We start from the raw sequence: 19,963 nt of genomic DNA, 5'->3' as shown, positions 1-19,963 counted from the left end.
TGGCCCGGTGCTTCTGCTGAGTTATTGGCACCTGAGGATCTCACTGACTGCCTAATTAATGTCTGCACAGTTCCCTCTCATCAGGGCTCCCTTTACCCCATGAAACCCATCAGTCCTGCCACATGCCCCTGCCAAAACAGTCTGTATGCCCAGCTGGGAGCCACCCTCCTGGAGACACCCTCCTCTGAGAGCTGGAGGGACTGATAGATGGAAGGAGGGATGGATGGAGGGAGGGGTGACCTCTAATGTCTGGAGTTGCCCCGTGCTGATGCATTTAGCAAAGTTGTCCCCAGCTCCTTGGCCCTTGTTTCTTGGGGACCCAAAGGGAAGCCTCTCTCCTCCACCCCCAAGTCCCCAAGAGGGCTGAACCCTTGTCCTTACTGCCAAGGGAACAGCTGCCCAGCTGAGGTGAACACCAGGCTCCAGCCTCCCAAAATCCTGACTGCATTCAGCACGCAGCAGCCCAGAGAGGCTGAGCAACACAAGGAAGCCAACAGTCCTATGCACATCGTGAGATGTGCCATAAGAACTGGTCCAAGGACAAGGACAGGGAAGGACAAGGCTCTTCCAACAGCATCAGTCCAGGTTGCCAGAGGTGGGTTTGAAAGGCACCACCAGCTTGGGAACACTCTGCCTGTACCTTTCCCGTAATGATAAAGCCACCCTGTTCTATTTAATTAATGTTTCTCAGTGGCACAGCCTTCAGCTACTAAAATAAGTAAATAAAATAGAACAGAGGTTTCTTCTTCTTTTTTCTTTTTATAATGGGAAACTCCAAAGCTCATGAAGTTGGAACCATGTCCTGGCATTAAGTGACAGTGGGGGTTTTGCTCCTTGCATCGGGCACAGACCCAAAGCACTTAAAAGCAAGGGCAGGAATGGGTAATGTGGGTCTGCCATCTCCTTACCCAGCCAAGAGAAATGCAGTGCCCGTGACACAGATCAGCACCCCTGCATATTTCATCTCAACGCAATGCCCTTATCTTTGACCCAAAATAAAAATTATTCCTTGCTCAGCGCTCTCAAAATACAAAATTATCTATGCGTGCGCTAATGCCACGTATCAATCAACTTCAAATGCAAATCCCCCCAGCATTTAGCCCTAATTTTACCATAAAAGGATGGGTCCACGCCAAGCACCTCGCTCAACATTATTCTAGGGAACAGCAGCTACCATCAGCAAATCTCCTGGTCATTGACAAATACTTGGATCCTCAGCTTTTCCTAATGGAAACAATCTGGCCGCTTCCTGAGAAAGGGCGAAGCACGGAAGGAGAGCAGCACATTCTCTTCTCTCCCCCTTTTTCCTCCCTCCTAAAAAACCTCCGGAAGCTGGTGTGGGGACGGGTGCTGGGGGAAGGAGAGCAGAGCTCGGTGGGAGCAGCCAGACAAACCCCTCAGGGCTCTCCCTGTGAGGGGGGAGGACCAGCATCACCAGCCACAGTGGGGAGAGCCTGCGCCCCATCCCTGCTGACAGAAACGCTGCTCAAAGGGAAGCCCGTTTGCCAGGATGTGTGGTGGGTAATTAGGGATTTGCAAGGCTGGGCACACTCTGCAAGTCTTTTTCTTCCTTTTCACAGAAATGAGGGAGCGTTGGTGGGAAAAGGCACTGTGCAAGCGACAGGAAAACACCAGGGAGCACTTGAAGGAATGTCAAAGTGTGGATCAAACCCAGCCCGTATTAAATGTCTTTCCAGGTTACTGCAAGGCTGACAGGGTGCGGATGGACAGACAGACAGCAGAGCTACTGCTGGACCATGACAAATACCAGTAAGAGCTCTGGAAAGCCTAAAAGTCCTTGAGCACATGCCATGCTCCAACTGCACAGAGTAGGAGAGCCCTCTCGAGTGGGTTGTCCCACCAGGACTGTCCCAGCACCACCATCAGTGATGCCACTACCAGACACGAGGTTCAGTGAATTCCCACCCTGATCCACTTCATCGGATCCTGGGTCCCACTCACAGCCCTGGCAGTGCTGTGAGGGCGGCACACCACAGGTCCATCCAAATTTCCGCCCCGCATCCTCAAGGAACAATGGCCTGTGTGTCCCTCGGAGGCCCCTCCTGCCGCACGCGGCCGCAGCCGCCCTCGGAACACTCTCCCTCTTGTTCGCTTTGGCCGGGAAGCAGCGGAGCAGCAGGTATTTCCTGCCATCGGCTGCCATCCCTGCCTGGCCGGCCCCACAGGGGACATGCTGCTCCAGCTCTAGTCCCTGGGACCCCCAAGGGACCTGCCACCCCTCAGGGACAAAGCAGGAACCCGCAGCGGTTGCTGTCCTTCGGCAGGCAGGTGGCCCTGCTCCAAAGGGACACCAGCAGCTCCACACACCCCCCCGCTGTGCACATCCTGCTGGAAAAGATTTCCCTTCTGCTGTTCCAAGTCACAGCTAAAATGAGGCTCAAAAACGTGCAAAACGCTGGTTTTGCCTCGTTTCCTTTGTGTGTTTCAGTGTGTTCTGCAAACAGGGCACTTCCTCAGAGCTCCACTTTGGCTCTCACGTTCGGGAATAAGAGAGAGGCTTTCATTTTAATAGGAAAACAGGATTATAAATTAGCAGTCAAGCTGCGAGAGCACAGAATCTTCCTCTTAAAATATCTGCACACGTCGCCGTGGCCAAAGCCGGGTGTCAGCACCGGGGACACACGCACAGAGGGGTCCCGGGTGCCACCCCTCTTGGTGTAAAGCAGGTCTGGTGGCCACTGGCACATGTGAGATGCACACGGGTAATCAGCTGCAACCTCCCAACAGCAAGGGCTTACACCAGATACCTGATGGAGAGGAAAATCCCAGGCAAGCATCAGGCAGCGCTGCTGGCTGCAGCCAATTTTCCTCACTTAATATGTTTCCTGCACTAGTCCCCCTCCCTGACCTCGGCTCCTCCTTGGAGCACGTTCAGCCCCAGACACACTGCTGAGCACAGCCAAGGCCAGCGGGACTGCTGCCATTTCATCCCACCCCTTGGCTCCCAGGCCAGGGCTCCTGCCACGCTGCTGCACATCCCAGCTTCCCCCTGGGGCTTCCCGCTCTGCCCGGGGCAGGATAGGTGGGCAGCCCCAAACACCTCGTGGGGTGATTGTGCTCTCTGCACCCATGGAAGGCTTGGAGAGAGGGGGGTGGGCAGGCCACCTCCACCTTTTGTGAAGGGTGTGTGATCCAGACTCAGATGAATACCTAAATCCAGCTCCAAATGCAAGTCCAGATGTGGATCCAAATCCAGCTCCAAATGCAAATCCAGATGTGGATCAGAATCCAGATCCAAATACTCATCTAAATACAGACCCACACCTAAGTGCAGACCCATACATGGTCCAGCCCTAATCCAAATGTGGATCAAAGCCCAGAAGCAGCCCCAGCTCCAAATCCAGACCTGAGCCCTGACCCAGCATCCTCATCCTGCCCACTGCCAGCAGCTGGTGGATGCTGCCCAATGGACTACCCTGCACCCAACACCAGTGCCCAGTACCAGCACCTGGCAGGTGGTGCCCGGGAGGGTTCCCTGTACCCAGTACCGCTGCCACCCTCCCATGCCCGCTGCCTAACACTCAGCCTGTGCTGCCCAGAAGCTGCCATACGGTTCTTGCTGCTGGCACCCAGGACTCACCGCACCGTGTGGAGCACCCTAGTGCCGGGTATGCCATGCCCAGTGCCCATCCCAGTGCCCAGTACCTGATGTGCCATGCCCAGTGCTCGCCCCGTTGCCCGGTATGCCATGCCCCGGCGCCCGTGTGCCGCACCTCGGTGCCCGGTGTGTCGTACCCCGGTGCCCGGCGTGCCGTGCCCCGGTGCCCGTTCTGCCACTCCCAGCGCCCACCCCGGCGTGCCGTGCCCGGAATGCCCTGCCCGGCGCCCATCCTGGTGCCCGGCGTGCCATGCTCGACCCCCGCTCCGGTGCCCGCGGTGCCCGGTATGCCCTGCCCAGCGCCTGTCCCGGTGCCCGCGGTGCCCGGTATGCCATCCCCGCCCCTTGCCCCGGTGCCCGCGGTGCCCGGTATGCCGTGCCCGCCCCCTGCCCCGGTGCCCGCGGTGCCCGGTATGCCGTGCCCGCCCCCTACCCCGTTGCCCGCGGTGCCCGGTATGCCGTGCCCGCCCCTTGCCCCGGTGCCCGCGGTGCCCGGTATGCCGCGCCCGCCCCCTGCCCCGGTGCCCGCGGTGCCCGGTATGCCATCCCCACCCCCTGCCCCGGTGCCCGCGGTGCCCGGTATGCCGTGCCCGCCCCCTGCCCCGGTGCCCGCGGTGCCCGGTATGCCGCGCCCGCCCCCTGCCCCGTTGCCCGCGGTGCCCCGCGGCTCGCGGTGCGCGCCGCCCCCGCCGGGTGCGTGCCCGGTGCCACCGGCGGCGCTGCCGGCAGGTGTCGCCGCGGTCGCGGGCAGGCGGCGGGCGCGCGTGCACTTCCGACGGCGCTCGGTCATGCCCCCGCCGTCCCTCCCCTCGCTCCCGGCGCCGCGCGGGGCTCCCGCCCGCTGACACCGCCGAGGCGGCTCGCACGGCGCGGGAGAGCGGCGCGGCCGCCCGGGCATGGCCGCCGGGGCCGCCCCCGCCCAGCGCCGCCGCTGAGAGGCAGCGGGGCTCGGCCCGCCAGGTAAGGAGGGCTCCGGCTACGCGGCTCCCGGGGAGGGGGGAGAACCGGGCGGGCCGCTGAGCCCGGGGAGGGCCCGGGGAGGGCCCGGGGAGGGCGGGGGGTGGTAGGGGCCGGCGGGAGGAGCGGAGGGGCCGAGCGAGCGGGCGCTGCCGGCGGCCGGGGGAGCCCTGCCCGCCGCCCCGTTACCCCCCCGGGGCTTCGCTTCGCAGCGGCGGCTGCAGCCGCTGGAGCGGCGGTGGCACCGCCGCCACATCCCCTTCCCTTCCCTTCCCTTCCCTTCCCTTCCCTTCCCTTCCCTTCCCTTCCCTTCCCTTCCCTTCCCTTCCCTTCCCTTCCCTTCCCTTCCCTTCCCTTCCCTTCCGCCCGCGCTCCCACCGCACCGCACTCGCATTTCCAACCGCAGCCCGTTTCGGTCCCCCCCCAACCCTCCGAAACCCGCCTCGACCCCCCCAAAACGCGAGCCTGGCTCCGGGCTCGATGACGTCACGGAGGGGCTCCCCGGCCCCCCCGGTCCCGCGGGTGCGGGTGGCCGCGGTGCTCCCAGCTGGTGGTGCCGAAACGCCGAGGGGGGACATGGTGCATCTCTGATAGCCCCGAGCCCCCCCTGAGCCCTTCTGCTGCAGCTGTGAAATTCCATTTAAATTCCTCTGTGTGTGTGTGTGTGTGTGTGTGTGTGTGTATTCCCACCCCCGCTGGAAATGTGCAGCTGGAGTAGCACCCTGAGCGTGGTGGTGGGATTCCAATGCAGATGCTGAGCTGCCCGGGGTCGGCATCCCGAGGGCTCTCCGGCCGGTGGAAGCGTCGGGCTGACGTCGCAGACCTGCTGGAGGTTCTCGCTGACGTCAGAGCAGGATGTTGCTGGGGTGCATGTTTGTCCCCCACTGCCTTAGACAGAGCGCGATGCCATCCCTTAGATGTGAGCAGGTTTTGGCTTTGGTGAAAGCTCTTGTGCCCACTGGCCCCTGCCAGCAATCCCCTTGGCTGTGAGCGGTGACCGGGTTGGCTGCCCTCAGGTGACCTCCCAAAGTGATGGTTTGGAAGAACAAACCCAACAGTTGGGGTTTTGCATGGGAGAGTGCTCCTAGGGCCCTGTGCCAGTGGAGGGAGGGCATTGCCGGTGGTGCCAGCACCTTCCAAGAGCTCTTCCAGCTCAGCTCCAGCTGCCCCAGCTCCTGGGCATCTCCGGAGCCTCCTTGGTGGTCCAGAAATGGTTTCCTGCTGAGTGACGGGACTTTGTGGAGTGCTCCTACCCCGCAGCTGCCTCCCCCGGGGTGGCAGCGTGTGTTCCCCAGGTGGGTGAGCAGCGCCGTGGTGGCTCTGTGAATGTGGGTGCTGTCACCTGTGTGTCGGTGGCAGAGGGTTGGGGGACCCACGGGGGGTGAGGCAGAGGTTGGCTGTGCGTGGTGCCTGCTGGTGCTGAGGCTGTGTCTTCTGCTGTCTGTCACTGCCTGATGAAAATGGACCTCGAGCTGCTGGGGGATGGAGTGGAGAAGGATGGGAAGAAGCCAAGTGAGATGGAGGAAAGGACATGTTCCCCCTGGGTGCTCTTCCCTCCCTGTTTCCCATGGGATCGAGGTGTGCCTCAAGGCTTGGCGAGAGCGATGATGGCGGGGGGCTCAGTGGGGGTCTGTGCACAAGGCTGGGGGCACTGCATCCTGAGCAGCAGCTCTGCAGCCTGGGGCCGGGAGCTGTGTGAAGTTCAAGGCAGGAAGTGAGAAATAAAAAATAAAAATAAAAAAAAAAAAATACCATAACCGGTAGAAACCGGCGTGGAGATTTAGGGAAGCGGCACGGCTGTGCCGTGGAGCCCAGAAAAAGTGTGCATCCTTGTCTGATGAGGAGCTGCCCGTGCCAGGGACCGCAGACCCACCTCTCCTCTCCCGGCTCTGTCTCCGCTGCAAGCCCCAGGGAACAATTGCATACAGAGTGCTTCGTTTCAGAGCCGCCACAGTCATTTCAGAGACCTTTTAGGCAGGAAAAGTGCTCTGTAGCGTGTAATTTGAAGGCTCTGCTCTGAACCTTCACTGTCGCTCTGCTAAATGATCCTCTGCTCTTCCAAACCTTTGCTGCCTGGAAACCAGTGGCAGTGACCTGGTTCCTGGCCTCACTCAGTCCGAGGTCTCCCTTCAGCTCTGTGCTAAGGTGAGGGGAGTTGCAGGTTGCAAGGAGCAGCCCGAGGTGGTTCTCTGTCTTGCATGGGGCCTCTCACATGTCAGAGTCCTGGGAGATTTCAGCCAGTCTTAATCATCTCTCGCCTATGCCTGAGCTGCAGAGGTTGTCACAGCTCGCTAAGGATTTTCCAGCCTGGAGGGTCGAACCTTGTGAGGGCTCTGCAGGAAAATCTGGGGACTCCAACTGATTTCCCTCTGAAATGGGGCAGCTGCAGAATTCTTTTCTATAACGTCCCTCAGGCTTGGCAGCTCATGGCAGGGAAGGAGGGTTTGTTCTGACATCAGAGAAAATGGCACAACTTTGGTTTAACCGATGGAGCCACTCCACAGCCTCACTGGCAGCACCGGAGCTGAGCCCAGAGGTGCCGGACCATCAGTCAGCCAGGGAGCGTGGTATTGCTTTCCTCTCCTGCCCATCCTTGTTAGCTGCCCTAAAACTTTTGTGGGTTGCAGGCACACCTGCAGGAGCAGAGCAAGCTGTGGGTTTCCTCTCGCCGTGGGCGCTGCGTCCCCTGCCAGGTGCAGGCAGGGCTCTGAGTTGCTGGCAGCCAGGGCATGCAGGCAGCTTGGCAGTGAGGTGCAGGAAAAGGGAAAGGATGGGGAGGAGGAGAAACATTTGAATATGAAGGGTTTGGCTGTCACCCGTCAGCCTGGTCCGGTCCCGTGCTGGGTTGGCACCGTGCAGGCACCTGCGTGTCTCCTCTCGCCTCGCATGGCTTCGCTCTGCTTTGGATTCGCTCCTGGTTCCTGCTGAGACAGGAGAGTCCCAGTGATGGTGGATTTCTGCACGTCACCAAATCAGACACACAGCCAGGGCAGGGGGAACCGTCTTGAGTCCATCCTAGTGGGCTGAATCAGCCCTGCCAGGTTCGTATCTGCTCTTAAATCCAGCTGGTGCTGGGGACCCCACCCTCTCCCGAGGCAATTGCTGCCACTCACTAATGACAGGGCTTCTACTTGGCTTCTGCTCGCATCCTATCCCCCGCAGCGGGGCACGAGACACAGAAAAGGCATTTCCCTTTCCCTTCTTCACCTCTCAGAGGGATGCTCCGCAGCTACAGCCCTTCTGAAAAGCAGGCAGGATGCATCCCAGCTGGGGTGGAACAGGCAGACCTGTGTATTGTCCTGCCACCATCCTGTCCCGTTACCTGCTTGGAAACACGCTCAAAATCCATGTGCTCAGCACCGCGTGGGTTTGGGATTTCAACATTGCGTGGATTTGGGGTTTTCCCCAGGAGGGCTGGTATACAGCTGCTCGAGGCCGGCAGCAAGGAAGCTTTCACCAGGTGTGGAGGGAGAGGAGGAAGAGGAGGAGGGAGGCAGGTGCAGGTGCTGGAGAACCGGTGTCACATCCAAGCGCAAAGGGCCGTCTCCGAGCAGCGGTCACCACCTGTGCCCACCAGTTCCAGGCTGGAAAAAACAACACATTCCAGGCAGTCAAGGGCCATCACCAGCTCTGCAAGATGGAGAGTTGCTTCCTGGTGCTGGCAGTCACCCCCGGTCCCCGGCAGGAGGGTGGGATCGCTGTGGGAATGCCGCTTCACCGCGGGAAGGTGGCAGCTTGGTTTTTGCTTCGGTTGCACGGCCTAGTTTTGAGAGCTGGAATATGCTCAAAGCTGGGCTTTCTGAGTTGCTTTTTTTGGTTTTGTTTTGTTTTAAATGACAGCATTTCCCCTTTAAATTTACATCTCTAGCTGGGGAACACAGAGCCTGGTGAGAGAGGGAGTGTGAGACTTTTATAAAAAGAACGAGTCGGGTTTTATTATCCCTTTGAGACGAGCAGGGAAAATCTATACTGAAGGCATGAAATAGCAATAAAAATGGACTTTTTGCCAAAGCAAAATTAATTGAGTGAATCTCAGTCCTCAAGCCTGAGCTCTGAGAGGCTTATGAGTTGGATATGAACCACGCTGCCCCCTTCCAGGCTCTCATCCCCCAAGGAGGAGAGGCAAATCCTCCCTCCGGTCCTCGGTGTGTGATGTGATCAACGCACAGTAGCAGAGGACTCATGCTTGGGATACAGCAAGGCTGAGGTTGCCTCCAGCCCTGGTGATCCCTGGAGCAAGGACCTTCTCCAGGTCCATTGGCTTGGGGATGGTGACGATCATTGTTCCGGCATTTCCATCACTCTGAATCATGGAATCCCCTCTGGACTGTGGATTTGGGGGAGTTCAACAAGAGAAAGGAGGAAGACTGGACAGAGGCTCCTTGAACCCACTCTAGAATCCAGAAGAGAATCCTGCTGTCTTTCCCTGGCCTGGGCTTGCTCTTATTGACTGTTTTCCTCCCTCATCTGCATCCTGCTCATGACACACTCTGGGGTCTGGCTCTCCAAAGTGCTTTCTGGGCAAATCCTTCACAGAAAAGGAAACTCCCCTCCTGAGGTTTGTTCTTCTGGATGTCATGTGCCGTGGCACCGGCTCAGCTCTGCCATTTTTAGGTGGAGGGATGGCAGGAGGAGCTGCTGGACAGAGCAGCAGAGGAAAGACAGATTCTTTTCAGCAGATGGTGCAAAGAGGATGAAGCTGTGTAAACCTCCTGAGTCCACCGGAGAGACGGAGATTAAATAGTGAGAGGGCTGAGAGGCAGCTCCAGGCAGGAGAAGGAAGGAGAAAAAAAGGCAAATGGGGGTGGAAATAGGATTGGAGAGTGGAACTGGGGAGAGAAACTGTTGGTTTGAACAGGCATCCCTCACCCACATGATGTCTCCCCTCCAATTCAGAGGGCCTAGATTCAGTGCCATAAAAATATAGCCCTTTTCAATCCCTTATCTTGCAGGAGCAGAAACAATTGGCCTGCAAAGAAGGAGAAAACAATCTGTTTGACTGACAAACAAAACCACATTTCTGCACAAAAGGAGGAGGAGGAAGAGGCAGCTGTCTGGCTGCTGCTTCGGCTTTTTTCCTTTCCCCTCCCTCTCCTGTCCCCTTGCTGACGGTGTCGGAGCCGGGTCGCTACCCTTGCCAGCAAAACACCCGCCATTCTGACTGGCTGGGTTCAATGTCAGGCTCCTGCAGCAAATGTCATTGTCCTCCCTGCTGTCACCAGCCACGGTGGAGATGCACCAGCTCTGCTATGATGCCCTCCTGGGGATGGTGCAGGGAAAGGTGGTACCCTGGGGCAGACCCCTGCTGTCAGGAGAGGTGCCTGCTGGGTGCCAGAGACAGAAAGTGATGCTCAGGAGAGAGGGACCAAGTCCAGCAGCTCATGGCAGCTGAGTGGGGACAGAGGGGACACAGGAGATTCCTCATCAGGGGACCTTGGGGAAGTTCAGCCAGGTTGTGGGCAATGCTGATATCGCAGCACGTGGGCAGCATCCATGGAGCTCCCAAGTGCTGCAGCTGGAGATGCTGCTGGAGCCTTGTCCTTCTCCAGCTCTGTGCCTCGGTTTCCCTGTCTGCAAGGTCAGCAGGATAACACACAGATACTGTAAGAGAGCTGGGGCACAGAAAGTTGTTAACTTGGCAAGTTGTTATCCTAACAAGTAGTTATTAATTACGGAAACCACCATACTAGCCAAAATGGTGCTGGGGGGAATTTGTCAGAGAGGAAGGAGCAGAGCCCATGGGATCTCAGCAGTTCTCCATCTCTCCAGAACAAACTCCTCACTTGGAGGCTCTTTTGAAAAAGAAGCTGATTTTCCCCATGTGATTCCCTGACCAGGAGCAGCAGCAGTTTCCTGCCTGGAACAGCTTTCCGAGGGGACTCTGCTCTATGGGGACACGTGAAGCAAACACCCACGCTCTGAAAACAGCCAAATGCAATACCCAGTGCCTGAACCTGGAAAAGCAGAGGCTGGAGCAAAACAATCTCTGCAGGGGCTGGTAGTGCACACAGAGGGAACTGAAGTAAATAAAGGGGCACAAGAAGCAAACCCTGAAGCCCCCAGGACACTCTTTTGATGCAGTTGCTGATGACCTACTAGAATCCACTGGAAAGATGATCCTGCAGTGGTGGGTGGTTCACTTTTTCCTCTTTTTATTTTTTAAGGAGCTGTTTCACTTCACAGCCAAGTAGCAAAATAACATGTAAGAAATCAGAGATTCCAGGTGAGTTAATAACGAATAATGAGTCTCTCAGTTCCTGAGTGGTTCTCTTGTTGCCGCAGTCCAGGCATATAACAGCCTGGCTTTCCTGAGTATTCTCAGCCAGGCTTGTTGAAATGCTGGTATGGATTGATAGAAACATCCTGAATTCAAGGGAATTCAAGAGATCCAGCCTCTGCTTTCTTAGATTGCTGTAACAGAAGCTTTGGGGAATATTTGACATGAAACATTGGAAGAATTTGGTTTCTTTTTAATTCCTGCACCTGAAATGAAGAATTTTCTGCACTTTTCTTTCCTCTTTTATTTCAAAGGAAGATGAGAGGAACTATCCCTGCACGTGTCAAACTGCGGGCAAGGGAAGATACGAAAGATGACTGGACTACTTTTACAACTTTGGCACTTGACTTTCCTCCCCAGAAGGAGAAGATGCATTGTCAGCCTGTCTTGTGATCAGGCTGTATCTTTTTGTTACCCTGATAAACGTCAGCTGACCAGGCTGGGATGTAAAACAGCTCCATCTTTACCCGACCATTGCTGCTCTGCCTTACACACAGTATTTGGGCAGGAAAGGGCCCAGCAGCTCCCCACGTGAGCACTGCTTGCAGACTTTGCCTGGCCCCCCAAGGTCTCCATCTCCTCCTTGCCCTGCCATGGCCCCTCAGGGTCCTCCAGCACCCTCTCTCCTTTACCTACTTCTGCCTGCCCCCCACATTCTCTCTGACTTCTCCCTTCAGCTCCTTTCTCCGAGCTGAGCTCCAAGGGCAGAGGTGAGGGTTTGGCCTCTATGCTCAGTGCTGGTAGGTGCAATGCACAGCTTGTGCTGTGATAAAGTAAATCTAACAAAGATGTGGAGTTTGGCTCCTGGGCAAGACAGAGCATTCAGGTTTTAGCAGATTCCTGCTTCTCTGGTCCCACATGCTCTGAGCATGGCCATGGGAGCAGCTCTCAGGGTGAAGCCAGAGTTTGGCTTAGCTCAGGGCTTGAGGATATGAGGCAGAGTGGGTTATGCTGAAGCCCTGTCTCTCACTTTCAGACTCCGGAGATGTCTGGATGCTCCCAGTCCCTGGCTGTTGGGACGGTATTTCCCATGGCAGAGCCAGCATTTGGTGAAGCAGCACACATCCATGTTTTTTCCAGAACCTACCTGGAACCTCTCCTTTCCCTGGGCATCTCCCACCCCTTCCACCAGCTGCAATCACACAGTCCAGAAGCTCATCCTCGATGTTACTCTGCGCTCGTGTCTCTTGGGACTTGGCCAGCGTGTGTCAGGGCTACGCGCCTCTTCCTCTCCAGCTGCTCTGGCTCGGCTGCGTCACCCGGAGCATCCCTTCCTCCTGCCAGGGGTGGCTTTGCACATCCTGTTTCCCGAGTTGCCTTGCCCTGATTTATACTAGGTCACAGGCGTGTGGGTCCCTCACTTGGCCGTGGCAGCACAGCCTCTCTGATTAGGTGTATCTCCAAGCATGACTCCCATCTGCCCGTCAGTCGCTATAGCTAATTCCTGCAGCATTTACAGCCATGCAGGGGCCTCGGTCGTATGGAATAGCCACTGATGGTGGCAGGACTGTGCTAAATGATCTATTCCACACGTTTCACCTCTTTCCTGTTCGCAAATTGTTGGCCATTTTTTTGTAGTTGCATTAAGTATTCCGAGTGGCTGCGATTTCCCCCATCGTATTCATTATTCAAAATTGTTCTCCAGATAATTTCTGCAAATAATTCGCAGTCTTCGCTCTTTTGTGAATACTCGGTCTCAAGAATGAGAGTCGTTTTAATTGGGATCTCACATCACATGATGGGTTTTGGCTTCCCGATTGGGCAGGCTTAATTTTTAGGCTTGAGGTTTGGGGAGGGAAACTGTTGCAATTAAGAATTTGAAATTCACTTTCTTCCAATATCTTTAGTTGACGCTTAACATTAACAGTCTGTCTTGCTTTTTTTTTTTTTTTCCCCCCTTCCTGGCCAAAAATCCCTGTTGGTAACTTGTTGGCAAGAAACACTTGGAGAATATAAACAAAAAGGTGGCACCAAAACAGCTAAATTTAACATATCTGAAAACTGGAGTGATGATTCACAGTGGTTTGTTGTGTATTATTCACCTCACTCTGGTAAAAATAATGATGAAAATAATTTAGAAACATAAAAAGTCACATAGCAAGGGGACATTTATAGCACTTGGTTTCATAAAATCTTCCCGTCAGCGGTTCTCTGTGTGCCTGAGAAACATCCTGTGGGCTGGCTGGTGTGTTGTACCCTGGCCCTTGATGCTCCAGGCCTGGGCTGGGGCTGCTGCCAGCTCAGTGGAGGGAAGGAAAGTTCAACCATCCTGGCACCTCATTGTAGGAGCAGGTGTCACACCTCATACTGCCTTGATCCGCACCCTCAGCAGGAAAGACTCCAGTTGCCTCGTGCAGAGCTCGACTCCAGGCAGAGGGTGACCGTAAGTGACTTACCCAAGGTCACACTCCAGCTCCCTGGTTCAGCTGGAAATAGCTCCAAGGTCTCCTGATCCCCCCAGCAGCCCCCTCGCTGCCAGGCGAGACGGAAAGGTGCAGAGTTCACATGTCTTCTCTAACCGACAGCCTGGCTCCTGCCACCTCACCTAAAACCTCCTTGGCTCTATTCTCTGCCCCTCACCCTTGGGCTGAGTCAATACAGCCCCCTCTCAGCCCCCCCTTAATAACACGGGCTCCTGTGGCATATTTATGCCTCCGAAGTGGAGCGCTGCGCCGGCGTTCCCGCTCGTGTGGCACCCGCACAGCCCGGCTGCTCGCTTCCACCAGCTGCTGCTGCCGATTTCCCTTAAAAATAAAACCCCTCTAAAGGTACAGCAGGGACACCTTAAATGCAGAGCTGTGGCGTGCAGTTAATCATATCCTCTTAACGGGTTTATTCGCTCATTAAATATTTAAGACTCGTTTCTCTTTATCAATAGTGTGGAGGCGTGCAGGCCCCGGTGCAAAGATTTATGCACACAATAGGATCGGTGCATTTAGATTTGTTTGAAGGGATCTGAGAGCCATTTAAAACTCGACCGAGGGGGACGGTTTCTGCTGCCGCTGTTTTCCTCCGGTGAGGTTTCTGCCTCCTCACTGTGGCTGGGAGGTGGCAGGAGGGGAGGTCGGGGGGTGTGGGCTGAGGGCTGCCTCTGGTACCCTCTTAGTTGCTTTTGAAATAGCTGTGCCCCCTTTTTGAGGGATGCTGAGGTCTTGGAGGGGATGTATCTGGCTTGAGCGTCTACTAGTGATGAGGATGGTCTGTGTGTGGAGGCAGTACCTGGTGCTGGGAGCGTGTTTGTGGAAGTGGTATTTTGATCCCTGTTTCCCATTGCTGTCTGTGTGAAGAGCTTTGCTGTTGCGGCTCAGATGTGAATTCCAGCTCGTCTGGCGCCGTTCAGGAGCCGTCATGCAGGTGCAACATCTGTTGTTCTGTTATTACCTGGGCTCTGCTCTTCATGCAGGTGTAAGAGCAGTGGTGGCCTTTTCAGTTCAGAGGATAGGGAGGGACAAAACCCACACCATCATCCTGGCTCTTCCTCCCCATCATCTGCCCCCCTGTCCACTGTGGCTTGCCAGCCTGGACCTCCATCCTGAGCATCTTCATCCGGCACCCACCATCTCCAACCTGCACCCATGCCTGGTCTCCAGTCCCTACGTGGGGCTCCGTGGCTTCCAGCTGCTGCCAGATGTCACTCACCCTGGGTGCATGGAGGTGATTCCTCCTGCCTGTGTGCTCCCCACTGATGTGTGTGTGCCTGTTCCCCGAGCTCCAAGGGCTGTGGGTTGTGATGTGGGGTGTCAGACAGGGCCAGGGACCTCACTGTGTGTCCGATGCAGTTGCACAGTGTGACCTGTACCCCTCCTTCCATGGAGCGCGTTGCTGGAGCTTGCAGGGACAGCAGGTCCTGGCATGCAGGACTCTATCTCCATCTCAGCAGCCTCTGCTTAGACTGGGAGGGAACATCTCATGCCAAGACCTGTCCTCCCCAGGCTGCAGCTCAGAGTCAGAGATGGCAGCAGCTGACGCCCATTTTTTTTTCGCCCCCCGTGGCATCCTGGCAGGTTCTTCCCGCAGCTTTGCATGCAGCCAGACATGCCTGTTCCAAAAACTCCTCTCCAGGAGGTACCGGGGGTGGATAGGAAGGGTGAGTCGCTGCAGTGGCAATGGGCAGAGCTGGCAGCTCCCTCCTGAGGGTGTGAGAAATACCCCAGCTGGATTATTGACAGCCCAGAGCATGGGAAGTGCGTGCATGCGTCAGATATTTACCCAAACCTCTCCTGCTTTGCAATGTGCCCACGAAAAAAAGGATCTGACAGCAATAAAACTGTCGGGCGGCTGCTGCTGCTTTTTTTTTAAAGTTCTATGATAGCTTCTCCCCCCCCCTTTTTTTAATAGCTAATGCATCTGTCACTACTTTCCTAATGAGCTTTCCGAAAAGGGCCTTGGGGACCTCTACCTCTCCATGTGGGCTTGGATCAGAGCATACTCAGGGGAGGCAGAGAGGATTCAGCTCCCTCTTTCACCCCCATCCCCTCCCCAAACTCCTCTCCGAGGGCAGGTTGTCCAGAGGGAGGGGAAGGCAGCAATATCTCAGCACTCTGTGAGCTGGCGTTCACCCCCTGCAATCACAGCCAATAATGACAAAAAGACGGGGCTGCTGCCAGAGATAGAGAGCTGAGCTCCAAGCGTTACAGCAATGTCACAGCCTTGGGACTGCTGCTGGCTGCTACTGGAAAGAAATTTCCTCACAACAGGCAGAGTTATAGGAAGGAGCCATTGATTGCATTAAAAAACACCCTCCCCACCTCTTTTTTTTGGCATGGATTTTCAAGGCTGCTTTTTTTTTTTTTTCCTCTCCCCCCCCTTTCTCTCTCCATTTGCCATTGAAGTTGCGTTCAATAAAACCCATCGCCCGAGAGCGTCTGTTCGCATGTTCTCAGCAGTACAATGGGCAGAGGACTGCAGTGTGCAGAGCCCCAGCCAGCCTCTGCAGACAATGAGGGGCTGGCAGCGGGGCAGGGGGGGGCTTCTAGTTTATTTTATTTCATTTTTCCCCCACCTGCCAGCCCCCACTACTAATTGTAATCACAAAAGGCAAATGGGAAGGGACTGGGGGAGCAAGGCTGTGGTTCACTGGGGTCATGGTCTCCATCAGTCATTCTCCCAGCCTGTTGCTGGGTAAAAGCTCAGCTCCTTGGTTTATCAAAATGACTGTGCAGTAAAAGCCTCTTTGCCCAAACCTCCACCCCCCCAAAAAAGCTGTTTCAACTGACTCAAAAAGCCTGAATTTCCCATTATCATCCATGGGAGACTTTCCGTTGACTTCTCTATGCACAGAAGGGAAAACAGAGGGTTTGGTGATTCAGGCACAAACCTGGGATCTCTTCCTTTCACTGATGCTGTTGGCAAATCCTTTAGGATTTAGCCCAAATCATCCAGGGACCAAATGCTGCCATCTCTGTGCCACTGATAGGGCACAAGGGGATGCACCACTTGGCAGGAGTGAATCCCTAATTGTGCTGTGCCAGAGTGCCCCTCAGCTGTGAGATGTAACAGTTGCTCACCCTACGTTGTGTGATGGTGGAGAAGCTAATAGCTAATAATGCCAGGGAGATGCTTCCAGATCTCTAGATAAAAGGTGCTCAAGGAGGGAGAATTATTATCAACATGGGCCAAAGAGCTACAGGGGATTCGAAATCTGTTTGTGTTTGTAGGATGTAACCACTAAGGAGGGAGAGACTGGGACAATGGAGCATGCACAGCACTAATGGAATGAGCGTAGGAAAGAGGATATCTCTGGAGACCCTTAGAAACCATTTCCCAGTGGTAAGATCTACTTGGGTTGTTTGTTCTTCTTCCCAGATGAGAGCTGCAGTCGTGGACGCTTTTATCACTTATGAGCTGGACTAGATGGAGGCTGGAGAGTGTATTGTATGGGCAAGCCCGCCTGGCTTTCCAGTGGGTGGGTACGGATTTGTCCAGTCTCAGCTTCCATTTCTGGCTTTCAGAGCTGTGTTTTATGAAAGAGGAACCTGGACTGGGCATTTCAGACCTGTTTTTCAAGCTTATGGGGTGCAGGTTTGGCCTCTGGTAGAGGTGCCAAGGGCATGACTCGGGCACCCTGAGGGTGCAGTGGAAGGGTTGTTCAGGGTGAGCTCATCCTGTCCCAGCTTGGGATGGAGCCTTGGGATATGGATTGGGCTGAGGTGTGGATTTAGAACAGCTCCACGGTAGCATCTGGTGGTTCCTTACAGCCATTTCACTCAGAGATTCCCTTTTTCCAGCTGATTCACTCGTTTCTTGATGAGGTGACAGTAAAGCTCACTCAGGCTCCACATACTAACACACCGAGGTCCAGGCTGGAGACTCCTAACAAGCTCTGAGCCCGGTGGGGCCAGGGACTGTACAAACACAGGTTGTCCCGTGAGATTAAAACCAAGCTAGGCAAGCTGCTGTTTGTTGTCTGTGGTCTGGCAGTGCTGACAGACCTGTACATTGCTGTGCAGAGCGTTGGGCAGGCAGGTAAGACACAGTCAGCATCCATCCTGGCTCCCCTGGAGCGTACATCCTGCTTGCCCACAAATCCTCCCTTCCATCCTGCTCCAAAATCACGTCGCCTTTCCTTTGCGCCCTGAGACAGCCCCATTTTGTGCTCAGGGGAGCTGCAGCCTCTCTCACTGAAGACCTGCAGCACACCATGCTCTTTTTTTTCCCTCTCCTGTCCTTTTTTTTTTTTTTTTCCTCTCTCCTGGACACTTTACTTAGGTTCTTTCTTCCCTCTCATTTTCTCTACCATCAAATGAAAGCCATTCAGACCAAAACGGTTCAGTCTGCTCTTTGTGTCTGGAAAACAGAACACCAAAGACAGCTGGACCTACCCGAGATGGCCACGGCCGTGGCAACAGTGGCTCTTTGTTAGCGCTGTTGTCTCTGCCCCTATCTCCAGTGTCTGGGGCCCTGTCTCTTTAAAGCTTTAGTGTGCTGTGTCAAAGCCAACAGAGAGTTCAGCTTATTAATGGATTCGCTAGGTTAATATCCCAACAGTTTGGTGTGGTGGGGTTTTTTTTTTTCCCTTTCCACCAGCATAATTTAGAAAGAGGGGGAGGGGGAGAGAAAGATAACCCAGTCCCATTTCTGGGGAGGAGGGCACGGCATGGCTCATTGCTTTGGAGAAATGGAGCTGGAATGGTTGGTCGGGGCCACGAGAAGGTGGTGGCCCAGCCCTTCGCCTTCCTGTCTGTATGTACATCTCTCTCTATCTCCTTCTCCTGCGGGGTTCCCTGCATCAAAGCTTCTTCCAGTTCTTATGCTAATGAGGTGCATTAATGCTTAATGACTGTGAACAGGCTTGTTTAATTGCACCTATCTGAGCAGGAGGCACGTTGCTGTATAAGAGGGAACGACCATGTAAGCAGCTGCATGCCCTCCTGGACAGTCTTAATTACATGTAAAACTGATGTGATCTAAACCACCAGGCTGGTGATTAGTTTAGTGAGGCAGGTGGTACTTTGCAATTCAGTGCCTCAGAAACTCTAGAGCAAGTGAGATCAGATTCTTTCGTAGGCTATGGAGGATAAGGCAAGCCCTGATCATCCTTGAATTTGATGTTGGGTGGGGACAAGCACGGCATAGTAGATTAATTTAATTAATTTATTGCAGTTAGTTTGCAAAGACATTATCCGACAGCGTCTGTGCAGAATACTGAGCAGTCCCATTAATGCAATGCTATTTTGCCTGTAAATCCTCTCCCCCCGCCCCTTACAGGAGGAATGAGCTGCGATGGTCTCAGCTTTCTGCAGCGTTATCTCGCGCTGGTTGAATACGACTGATTGTCTGAACTACAAAGGGGCCCGGCTAATGCAAAGCCATCCCTATTGGCACCAGACCTAGATTAATGACTCTGCATGCATTGACTTGGCTCCAAACTGGATTTCCCTAAAGCAGCTCGCTGCTGTCTGCACTCCCGTATCCTCTAACCGGGCTGGGATTGTTGGGCTGGCGAGAGCCGCGGATCTGGGAGCACCTCCAAGTGGGAAGGCTGTGGATTAGGGGTGCGCAGGTATGAAGGTACCTGTTATCGCCAGCCATCTGCTGCTCATTACCCGGCCTCGCCGCTTGTGGTTATTTGTTTTGCTTTTATTCACCGGAGGGGGGATGTTTTTTTTAAAAACAAAACAACCTTTTTTCAGAAATGGCTTTGGGCAGGGGAGAAAACTGAATCCAGCAGGATTTGGGGGGCGGTTGTGCTCCCAGGATAGGTATCTCCTGACTGGGTGGATGCTCAGCCCTTCCCCATCCCCACACCGGGCTCTTCCCCTCGGCTCCTCTCCCTTGGGCACTTCCTCCCTGTTGCTGTCCCATGAACTCTCTGATCTCCCCTCTCCCTGCCCACCCGGGCCCCAGCCAAAGCTCTTCCTGACGTTACTCCCACAACAACCACTTCCTTCCCGTCCCGGCAGCCCCCAGCTCCGCAACCGTCCCTGCCCGGCCCCCGCTATCTCCCTGAGACCCCTCTCCTGCTCCTGCACTTCCAGCCACTGCTGTTTATTTTGTAAAAGGGCCCAGAGACTCTTTCTCCTGGAGTGAATCCCATGGCCGCAGGGCTGCCTGCGTTGGGGGTCACTCAGCGTCTCACTTCCACCATGAGAGCCTTCTGCTGGTGTCCACAATACCCACGGGGTTTTGAGATCAGAAACCCACCACCTGGGGCATGTTTTAAGCCAACACACCAGGACCAGCTCCCCAAAGCGAAGCATCCCCCCAAGCCTGACGTGCTTCAGGCTCAGCAGGGAGGGATGGCCTGGCCATGGCAGCCGCCTGCGTGTGGTGGGAAGGTGGCAGGGTGGGAGCTGGGGAATAGGTAGAGGAGGTGTGTGGTGGGGAATGAGAGTGCTGTGGTGTTTTCCATGGTGTCTTCCTCGGTGTCTTCCTCCCAGTCAACATGTTTGCTGGGAGGAGAACACACGTGGCCATGGTGGGGGCAGCAGCTGAGGACAGGGGCTGGCAGGAGGAGACACAGTGAGCCTGAGGGGAGAACAGGGACCTGCCTGGTTTTGACTGGGAGCTCTCCCTCCATGGGAGCAAGCCCCACTCTGAGGGGCTGCAGCTACCTGTCTCCCTGTGGGGAAGAACAGCAGCTCCTCTGCCACCTGCCTTCCCCTCGCACA

The 19,963-nt window shown here is 55.3% G+C and overlaps 2 protein-coding genes across 5 annotated transcripts in view; one reads left to right on the top strand and one right to left on the bottom strand.

Moving 5' to 3' along the window:
* Window positions 1–19,963, bottom strand: part of FLCN (folliculin) — a 208,640-nt gene that overhangs the window by 136,483 nt on the left and 52,194 nt on the right. The gene's annotated exons all lie outside the window — the stretch shown is intronic.
* The window catches only part of RAI1 (retinoic acid induced 1), a 74,549-nt gene continuing 58,972 nt past the window's right edge, over window positions 4,387–19,963 (top strand). For 2 of the 4 annotated variants that reach the window (XM_051777612.1, XM_051777635.1), the window contains exon 1: window positions 4,387–4,579. The gene's annotated coding sequence lies outside the window, so the exon portion shown is untranslated. Of the gene's footprint in view, window positions 4,580–4,727; window positions 5,872–16,510; window positions 16,623–19,963 lie in introns of those variants that run through there. The other 2 variants (XM_051777621.1, XM_051777627.1) reach the window with 2 other exon arrangements.

Source organism: Manacus candei, unplaced genomic scaffold (genome assembly GCF_025592945.1).
Source record: "Manacus candei isolate 608988 ecotype Guabito, Panama unplaced genomic scaffold, ASM2559294v1 h1tg000002l, whole genome shotgun sequence".
NCBI classification, from domain to species: domain Eukaryota; kingdom Metazoa; phylum Chordata; class Aves; order Passeriformes; family Pipridae; genus Manacus; species Manacus candei.
This window is presented reverse-complemented; position numbering and strand designations above follow the sequence as displayed.